The sequence below is a fragment of the Suncus etruscus genome, chromosome 13, assembly GCF_024139225.1.
Source record: "Suncus etruscus isolate mSunEtr1 chromosome 13, mSunEtr1.pri.cur, whole genome shotgun sequence".
NCBI classification, from domain to species: domain Eukaryota; kingdom Metazoa; phylum Chordata; class Mammalia; order Eulipotyphla; family Soricidae; genus Suncus; species Suncus etruscus.
In genome coordinates, this window is record NC_064860.1 from 33192547 (window position 1) to 33201732 (window position 9186).

Sequence of the window (9186 nt, forward strand, 5' to 3'; positions counted from 1 at the left end):
TTTACTATCCAATAATGATAGATTCACTTAAACTGGTGGTTCTCAATCTTATTTAGGTGTCAAAACACTTGGAGAAAGATGTGTTCTTAGAATGCTCCATGAAATATTAATGTGCTTAGTTCTGTTTACAAACTAAGAACACTTAACCAGCAAAAAATATGATGGTATTGTAGCTACTATATGAAACCACTTCCACAGTTACATGGGCCAAAGAACTACAAGGTTGACCAAATTTTTCTGGCAACATTAATGCAACACTTAAATAATTTGCCTTGTCATTTGCTAGGACTTACGAATTGCAAAATTGTTGCAGTCATGAATGATTTAAGAAACCCCTTAGTTTTCTAATGAGACCAACTTTTAAACTGAGCAAATTGCATTTATTAAAATGAGTTTTCATTATGAATTCAGAAATAAATAACTACTATTACTTGACTTTAGCAACAAAATCTGTCAGGCTAGCATTTTCTTGACATTACAATTTGCTTTATCCACCCTTTCTTTAAAAATGCAAATAATTCTTTGTAGGATAAACTGGGGTCCACTAACATCCTAATGTGAATTACTTTAATAAGATAATTAGCTAATGTCTAGCCAATTACGACTATTTTTTATATATTTGTTTTGGATTTTATTGGCTTACAATTGTGACTTTCAAACTTTGAAACCTTAGGTAGAATACCTTCATATCAGCTATGTGATTATTTTTCTAGTCTTGAATAATTTTATCGGGGTCATCTTGAACTTTCATTCTTTTATCTTTGTAAGTTTTGTTCCATGCTTTCTAGCAAACTTTCCCGACACTTGATAGTTTGCAAAAATAGTAATTTATTTAACCATATTTAAAAATATTATTCATATTTAGAAAAAACTTTAGAAGGGAATCAGAGATCTGACATGGTTGGTCCATGTGAATGTTAAGACAATATAGGATGTTGGTTGAGAACAGTGGTGTCCCAAAACCCAACCATGAAAATCTCTTTCCATGATGCATTTTGAGGCACTGTGTCTCCAGCTTACAATCAGCCACTGTGGGAATATTTATATTACCATGAAAATTGCCAAAACTACATATCAAAATATCACATAGTTCTAAAAAATTGGTGATTTAACAATTTTATTAACTGGATTTCAGCAGGAACCAAGATCTTAGACTGCAGTTTAATCCTGTGTGTCTCTGGGAGTTCATGTAAATTGGGTTAGAGAGCTATAGGATTTATACCTAGAAAGCAAGTCATAAGCAAGGTCCTGAAGGCATAAATTTTGTTAGAGATAAGATCCTAATATCCTGTGATACTCTGGATATTCCCAATGAAAAGGGAAACCAGCAACTAGTCACACCAGCCCCCACTATGCTTATACCTGCTTTTTATCTAATCCTTTTTGTCCTAAAGAGGAACTCGTATTACCTCAGTGGAAGTCTTTCCTACCCCCTCCCCTTCTTATAGTATATAAGGGTGAACAGAAAGGCCACGTGGTCCTTTGCCTCTGTTCGGTTTCGAACAAGCATTGAACCCTGGCCCACCAGAATAAAGAACCCCACTTGAGCTTTTGCCTGAGTAACTGTCTCTTCATTTCTCCGAGTCGGAGCATTATCTGGACTACTGAGCTTTTCACCAACATGCTGTCAGTAACATAACTATCTATTAATCATCATTTGGCTTGATCAAAATAATTGCAAGATCCTCTGGTAACTGCATTTGTATTGTGTAACTGTGATCAATAAAAGGTATAATAGCAAGAGACAGTTGGGATTTCCTTGATCTCTGAGCAAGTGTTGACCACTAGGCACTCTTTATGCAAACTTTGTGTTAAGAATAATATATAGAGCTGGAGATAGCACAGCAGGGAGGGCATTGGCCTTTCACAAAGCTAACCCGACTTTGATTGATGCCATCCCATGTGGTGCCCTGAGCAACACCAGGAGTAATTCTTAAATGCAGAGTCAAGAATAACACTTGAGGATCACTGGATGTGGCCCAAAAGTAAAAATAAAAACATAAATAAAAGTAACATTTTTAGTTTTAATTTGGGTGAACTACTGGTTAGGAATCAGCAGGTGTCTCCACAAGATCAGCCTGGACTTTTTTCTTTGTAACAGGGTTACTGGGTTCTAAGGATGAACATCCAAATAAGAGGATGTGTGAGGTAGAGGGCAGAGGCACTATTACCTCCTATTGTGGCCTAGCTTTATTATTATGTGGCATTACCTCCACTGTATTCTATCAGTCTTTGTAGTCTCAAAGACTCCTCCACCAGTCTCCAGGTGTGGACACAGAGTTCTTCTTTTGATAGAATAAATTTCAAATTATGGAGGAGCAGGTAGAAGCAAAATACTGTTTAAGTCATTTTTGAGAAATGCAATCTGCCTTACCATTATATAGTCAGGAAAGAATACTTTTGTTCCATGTACCTTGAAATCTGAATATAATTGTATAAATGAAGAAAGGTCATGATATAATATAAACTGGGCTGAGCAAAACTGAGAGAATAGCAAGGGAAAAATACTTGGCAAATAGAGAAAATTTTCCTTTTAAGAGTAACAAGTTTATCTTGGCAAATAGAGTTTTGAAGTCATGATGATAGACTATGACAAAGTTCTATATCAATTCTGTATTTTTTTTCTTATTGCTATGTAATATATTAGTGAATACTTAGTGGTCTATATCTGTTTCTTAATAACCTACTTTTTACTTTTAACTATATTATGTTGTCTGTTGGTCATGGTCTAGCATGATATGATCAGTTTTTTTTAGACTTTCAAAAGAGAAATATGAATCTCTCTATATCTATATATTTATAGACATCTAAATCTATTATCTATATTTAGTGGTTTATTTCTAGTCTTTCTCAAACTATTGGCAGAATTACTTTTATTGCAATTGTAAGACTAAGGTCCCCATTGTCTTGTTAGCTATTGGCTAGGGACTCTTTTCAACTCTGATGCTACTCTTCAGTCCTAGTCACATATATCTCTCCAAACCAGCAGTAAATTAAATCTCTCAGGCTTCCCCTTCTGTGTTCAACTGAAGAATTCTCCTGGCTTTTAAAGCTTATGTGATTAGATCAAGCTCATCTGAATAATTGCCCCTTTAAAAAATCAACTGTGCCCTAACATAATCCAATCATGTAGTAAAATATGCCAAATTCACAGTCTTACAGATTATTTAGGGAGACATTATGGGAATTCTAGAGAATGATTTTACAATGCTTCCTACCACCCTTGAAATGGTAGACTAAAACTGAGTGGTTAATGTCCAGTGTGCCAGACGCCAGACGGGTGACTTTGAGTATGTCATTTAAATTATCCCAAAGCTCAGGTTCTCTTTTTTATTATTAAGAAAAAAAGATAATAACAACATTATTAACTCTGTATCCCACAGAGCTGTGATAAAGCTCAAGTGAGTTAATGAATATGACAATATTTTGAAAATCTTAGTGCTCTCTTGATTTTGTGTTGAAGAATCTCCAGTTGTCAAAATCCTCTTTCATCAAGTCTCAGTTCAGCTTCTATATGCTCAGGATGTTTGATTCTTCCATTTTCCTGATCTGTAGCAATTTATCTGTTTGTCTTTTCATATGTCATCCTGTAAATTTTTCAATTTATTTTAGTTATTTATGTACATGTCTTACTTTTCTTTTAGGTCTGTCAAAGGGTCTTTGCTCATAGAACTTAGAAAAAAAATTAGTTTAATGCCTCCCAGATAAGGGGGACTCCTTAAATAGTTGATTGAAAATGAATAAAGACTATGATTATGAACTAACCAGTAGCATTAGAATGTTCATTGGACATAAGACTCAAGTAAGCTGCAACTGGGACATCTCTCCTGTATTTCTTTCTAAGAGGCCCATTGGCTTGGGGAGGGATCCATTGTGGGATGGTCAGGATTGCCTCAGCACATGTGGGCAAGCAGCATTTGCGAAAACAAGTGCTTTAAGTTACTGAGCCATTATCTTGGCCCTTCCCTTATATTTATAACAATATAACATAGCATTACATAACAATATAGTATATGGAAGGCAGCATAATATATCATTCTATACCATAACATACATAACATAGCATAACCTTGTAAAAATTCCTGGAATAAATTTTACTGTTTCGTATATAATGGGCTCTGGCGTAACACCTTTTATCAGATAGCCACCAGAGAGAATGAACTTTGTGAAGGCAGCAATTCTGACTTACTGGCCTTGATTATATAACTGCATGTTAGACAAATAAATACAGAATGAACATTCCAGTGAATGAATGAAATAATGAGTGACTATTACTTCTGCTCCATCCCTAAATGAAAATAAATGCTTTCGTGTGTGTGTGTGTGTGTGTGTGTTTTGTTTTTGGGTCATACCCGTGACGCTCAAGGGTTACTCCTGACTATGCTCTCAGAAATCGTTCCTGGGTTGGAGTACCATATGGGATGCTGGGAATCGAACCGCAGTTCATCATAGGTTAGCGCATGCAAGGCAAACATCCTACTGCTTGCGCCACTGCTTCAGCCCAGTAAATAGACACTTTCTGATTCAATACCATGGACTCATTCTGCCTTATTCAGTTTCTTGCCACCAAGGTAAACAGGAACTAGAACTCACCTATTCAGGAACCAGCAAAGTTTGCAATCACAGTGAAGGTGATGGACCACACCCTTATGGGCTGACCTCTAAGCATGAAAAGTCTGAGTTTTCACTACAGTGCTATTAAACCCTTTGCTGTCCCCATTTCTGTATGCTGAATCAGTCTTTTTTGATAGAAACTCAGACTCCCAGCGGGGCAGCCAGCAGCCTCAAATGGCTTTTTAGGCAGATGCACCCCCCACAGATCCAGGGCTTTTTGTCCAGGGCAATTTGGATAAAAACACCACCAGGAGAGAGTGTCAAAAAGGAAATTAAAAAATCACAGTTCTGCATTGTCTAAAATAAAGCCTAAATCTAGTAAAGGTGGTGGGGAAGAGATAAAAATAGCAGGGTTATTATGCTCATCTCTAATGCTTTTAATGTAACAATAGATTATTCCATTGTCATTAAATGAAGGGAAAGTAGGAGGATCTAATTCTATCTCTAGATTTCTTAATAAGTACTCCATTGTCAGTAAAATCATTTACATTGTTCAATCTCCAAATAAAAGAAAAGAATGGAGGGTGGCATGTATACTGAGCAGAGAACCAGTCACTCAGAGGGGACTTTGGCCCTGTGCTGCATTACACAGCACCCAGGAAAGAGAGTGGTGATGAACTGCTATTTGTTCTGAAATGAAGTGCTTCACTGTGGTGGAATCAGGGAGGTAGTGTTTTGGTGAGATGGACTCGACAAATGCTTCACTTTATCCACCTCCTCATACCCCCATGAACATGTGTGATTTTGTGGTAGGAATTGGAGAGAGATTTTTTGCTGTAGAGGCTTTCTTGTCAGGATGAATAGAAGACCCTGTGTTAGCGAGGCTGCTTTAGCTTCTGTGGCCTGTAGGCGGAGCTTTTGCTCTAGACTGAATTACTCACAGGTTCCAGGCAAGAGCTGCTTTTCCGGCTGACATCTGCTCTGGCCTTGGCAGAGTGCAGTGGTGAGGAATCTCTGCTCAGGGACACGGAATGGAAGAGCCTGGCACAGATCCCCTCTTGCCAAATCCACAGATCCTAAGTATTTTCTAATCAGCCATTAATGTTCTATTGATAGGCAGGGCCAAAACACACTCAGAGGAATTGATTCAGAGAATTGCATTGCCTTTCAAGTTTTAGCCACTCCCCCCTCCCAGCCCTTTCTTGCTTTATTACTTCAATTTTTCTTTTTCTTCTTTAAAGTCCTTAGATGTTTCAAGCCTAGAAGGTTTAAAAAAAAATGACCAGGGAGAGAGCTGGTTGAGGAAGGAAAAAGAAATCATTTCAGAGCTGCATAACTTCAATTTCTCATTATTTAAGAGAGGAAAATTCTCTTCTTATACATAAGTACATATACTCTAATTTGGGGGAACATTAATTCTGTGGACAGAAATCTGCACTGTCCAATTTGGTCAAACTAGCCATATGTAACTATTTAAAATTAACTTAAAGTAATTAAAATTAATTAAATTTAAATTTTACTTCCTCAGTGGCAATCACCACATTTCAAATGCTCTAAAGCTACAAGTGGATACTGGCTGCTGTATTGGAAAGTGCATCTGTACAAAAATTTTATTATACAAAGCTTTATTAGATACCACTGTGATAGATAAAAAGAGTGATAGGGAATAAGAAAGAAGAAAAATTGAATATGGAGGGGAAAGACTCAGACAATGGGGTATGTTATCTAAGAGATAGTTATAGAGTTGGATAGATACACACAGAGAATGAAAGTTGCAGATAAACTGGTGTGCTGGCGATTGTTGTATGTAGACACAGAGAAAGCGAGAGCTTTCAGAAAGCCATTCTAATTTTAAAGAAACCTAGGATTTCACAGATAAAGATTTCTAAAGCCAATTGCCTTATGGCAACTATAAGAAAAACTATGTCTAGGTGATATTAACCTTTTGATACTCTCCATGTTGTCCAGATTAAAATAAATTGAAAGTGTCTTTTGGCTTCTAGATCACAGTTAAGTCTTTTTAGTAGTTATTTTGTACACAAAAGATACAAACATTTGTTTGAATTATTTGTACTGAATCAACACATTATTTTGGTGCCATGTAAGTACGTTTGGAGAATCAGTAACTTTAGAAATGATTATTGAAACACTATATATCTAGCTTATAATAAAAATACTGGGAATTTGGGTTTTACTGCTATATTTTTTTGTGGGGGGAGGAGAGAGGAGAAGAGGAGAGGGCTAGAGAGGGAGAGGAGAGAGGGGAGAGGGGGAGAGGTGAAAGGGGAAAGAGGAAAGGGGGAGGAGGGGAAGAAGGGGGAGAGAAGAGAGGGGAGAGGATGGGAGAGGGGAGAAAGAAGAGGAGGGGAGAGGGGAGTGGGAAGAGGAGAGAGGGGAGAGGAGAGAATGAGAGGAGAGAGGGGAGAGGAGAGAGGAGAGGGGAGAGGATGGAAGAAGGGAAGGATGGAAGAAGGGGGAGAAAAGAGGAGAGAGAAGAGAGGAGAGGAGTGAAGAGGAAAGGAGAGAAGAGAGGGGAGAGGAAAGAGGAGGGGGAAGGGGAGAGAAGGGGAGAGGGGAGAGGATGGGTTAAGGGGAGAGAAGGGGAGAGGAGAGAGGACAGAGGAGAGGAGAGAGGGAAGAGGTGGGGAGGGGTGGGAGAGGGGAGAAGAAGGGGGAGAGGTGAGGGGGGAGAGGAGAGGGTGGGAGAGGAGACAGGAGTGAGGGAGAGGAGAGGGGAGAGAAGAGAAAAGAGAGAAAAGGGGAGGGGGAGAGGATGGGAGAGGGGAGAGGGGAGAGAGGAGGAGAGGAGAGAGCTTTATTGCTATATTTTATAAAAATTTCAATATCAGCCAGCCTGTCAAAAATTCTTTCTTTTAGGAAACCAATAGTTATTTTCCCCTCATAATATACACCTATTACTTTTTGATCTTTTACTTGATGTCATTTGGGGAAAAATTGTTTTTGGTGAGATTTCTGTAATGCTTCTTTGAACTCTGAAGGACTGATGGGGAAAAATAACAATGAAGTTTGGGTTTCCTTTTAGCTTTTCCTTTTAGTTTTTCTTTTAGCTTTCCCTTGTAGTTTTGGCCTTACTTTTCAAAATAATGATATAAACAAGCCATATCTTGTTCTAACTTTTACCTCCTCATATGGGAAAAGGGAAAGTCCACACCCAGCAGTGCTCAGGTTTTACCCCTGACTCGGCTCAAGGATTACTCCTGGCAGTACTTGAGAACCATAGGCAGTGCTTGAGACAGAACCAAAGTTAGCCTCCTGCAAGGCAAAGGCAATCAATCACCTTACTCCTTCGTTTACTATCTGGCTCCTAGCTTTGATCTCCTTTCTTAAAAAAAAAAAAATACTGACAAACAAACTACCAAAAAAAAAAAAAAAAACCTAAATGAATCTAAATCTATAGAGCACTAGCAGCTTTATTATATTTATTATTTTTTTATTTAAGGCATGATCAAGAATTGGACAACTGATTCATGGTAATTCTCATGTAAATTCTCCACCAATTCTCATAGAAATCATAATGTAGGTTTCTTCATTTACAACCAAGGAAAAACCTGCCCTGAAAACTGTGAGTTCACTCGGAGAAGCACGTAACAGTACAGAAGGTTTTTCAGTGAATAGAGAATCAGAAGCGGATGTCCTCTAGGGATGAGCTGTCAGCCTTGGTAGCTTGATGAATTGCCTTTCTTGTCTCAAGAGATGTTTCTGTCTGAAGAGTCAGAACATTTCCAGTCTGAGCACCCTCATGCCTGCTCAGTGCAGGAGAGAACAGGCCCTTTCCCAGCTCTCGTCCCTGATGACCATTGTCATCAGCCTTGGTTGTATCAGTCCTTTCCTTTTCACTGAACTTCCTTTTGTAACAGTTTACACTTGACAAGTTTACAGATTACTTTTAATTAATTACAGTTTAGGTTACAATTTAGGTCAGCCATCTCCTAGTGACATGCAGGGACGCGTTATAAGCTCATTTGATAGTAAAACTTCAAATTGGGATACTTTTATTTCCTGAAGAAGTATTTTAAGTTTTTTTGACAGCCTTTCATTCATGTATAATTTGTTATTTTCTAGTCTTGCTAGGCATCAAGAAAAGTTCCTAAACTCTAAAGTTCATACACTATTCATGAATTTTCAGTTATCACACTCAAACCTCACAGGCAAATTCATAAACATGTAATTCCAGTTACAAAGTTCTATAGGAGAGTCAGGGACAAAGTATTTCAGAAGCACGAATGAGGGATTAACTAGTCAAAAATCACATTTATTTGCGGGATATATAAAAACCACAAAGCATAGAATGTGACTAGTACTCAAAGACAATAGAAAGATGGAGGGAGTGCACTTAGTTTAGAGAAGGGACCACTATAAAAATAAAACTTGGAAATGATCGTTCTGGATGACTACTAGGTGCTGAAAGGAGGTAATTTAATAAGCATGATACTCCATTCATTAACAGTATTGCAAACCACAGTGCCTAAAGGGGAAGAGAGAGAGAGAGAGAGAGAGAGAGAGAGAGAGAGAGAGAGAGAGAGAGAGATGCTGCTAGAGTTGCCATAGATGTAGTTTCAAAAAGTTTTGGAGATAACGTGATATTAACTTTACTTGCTATGAAAAGACATT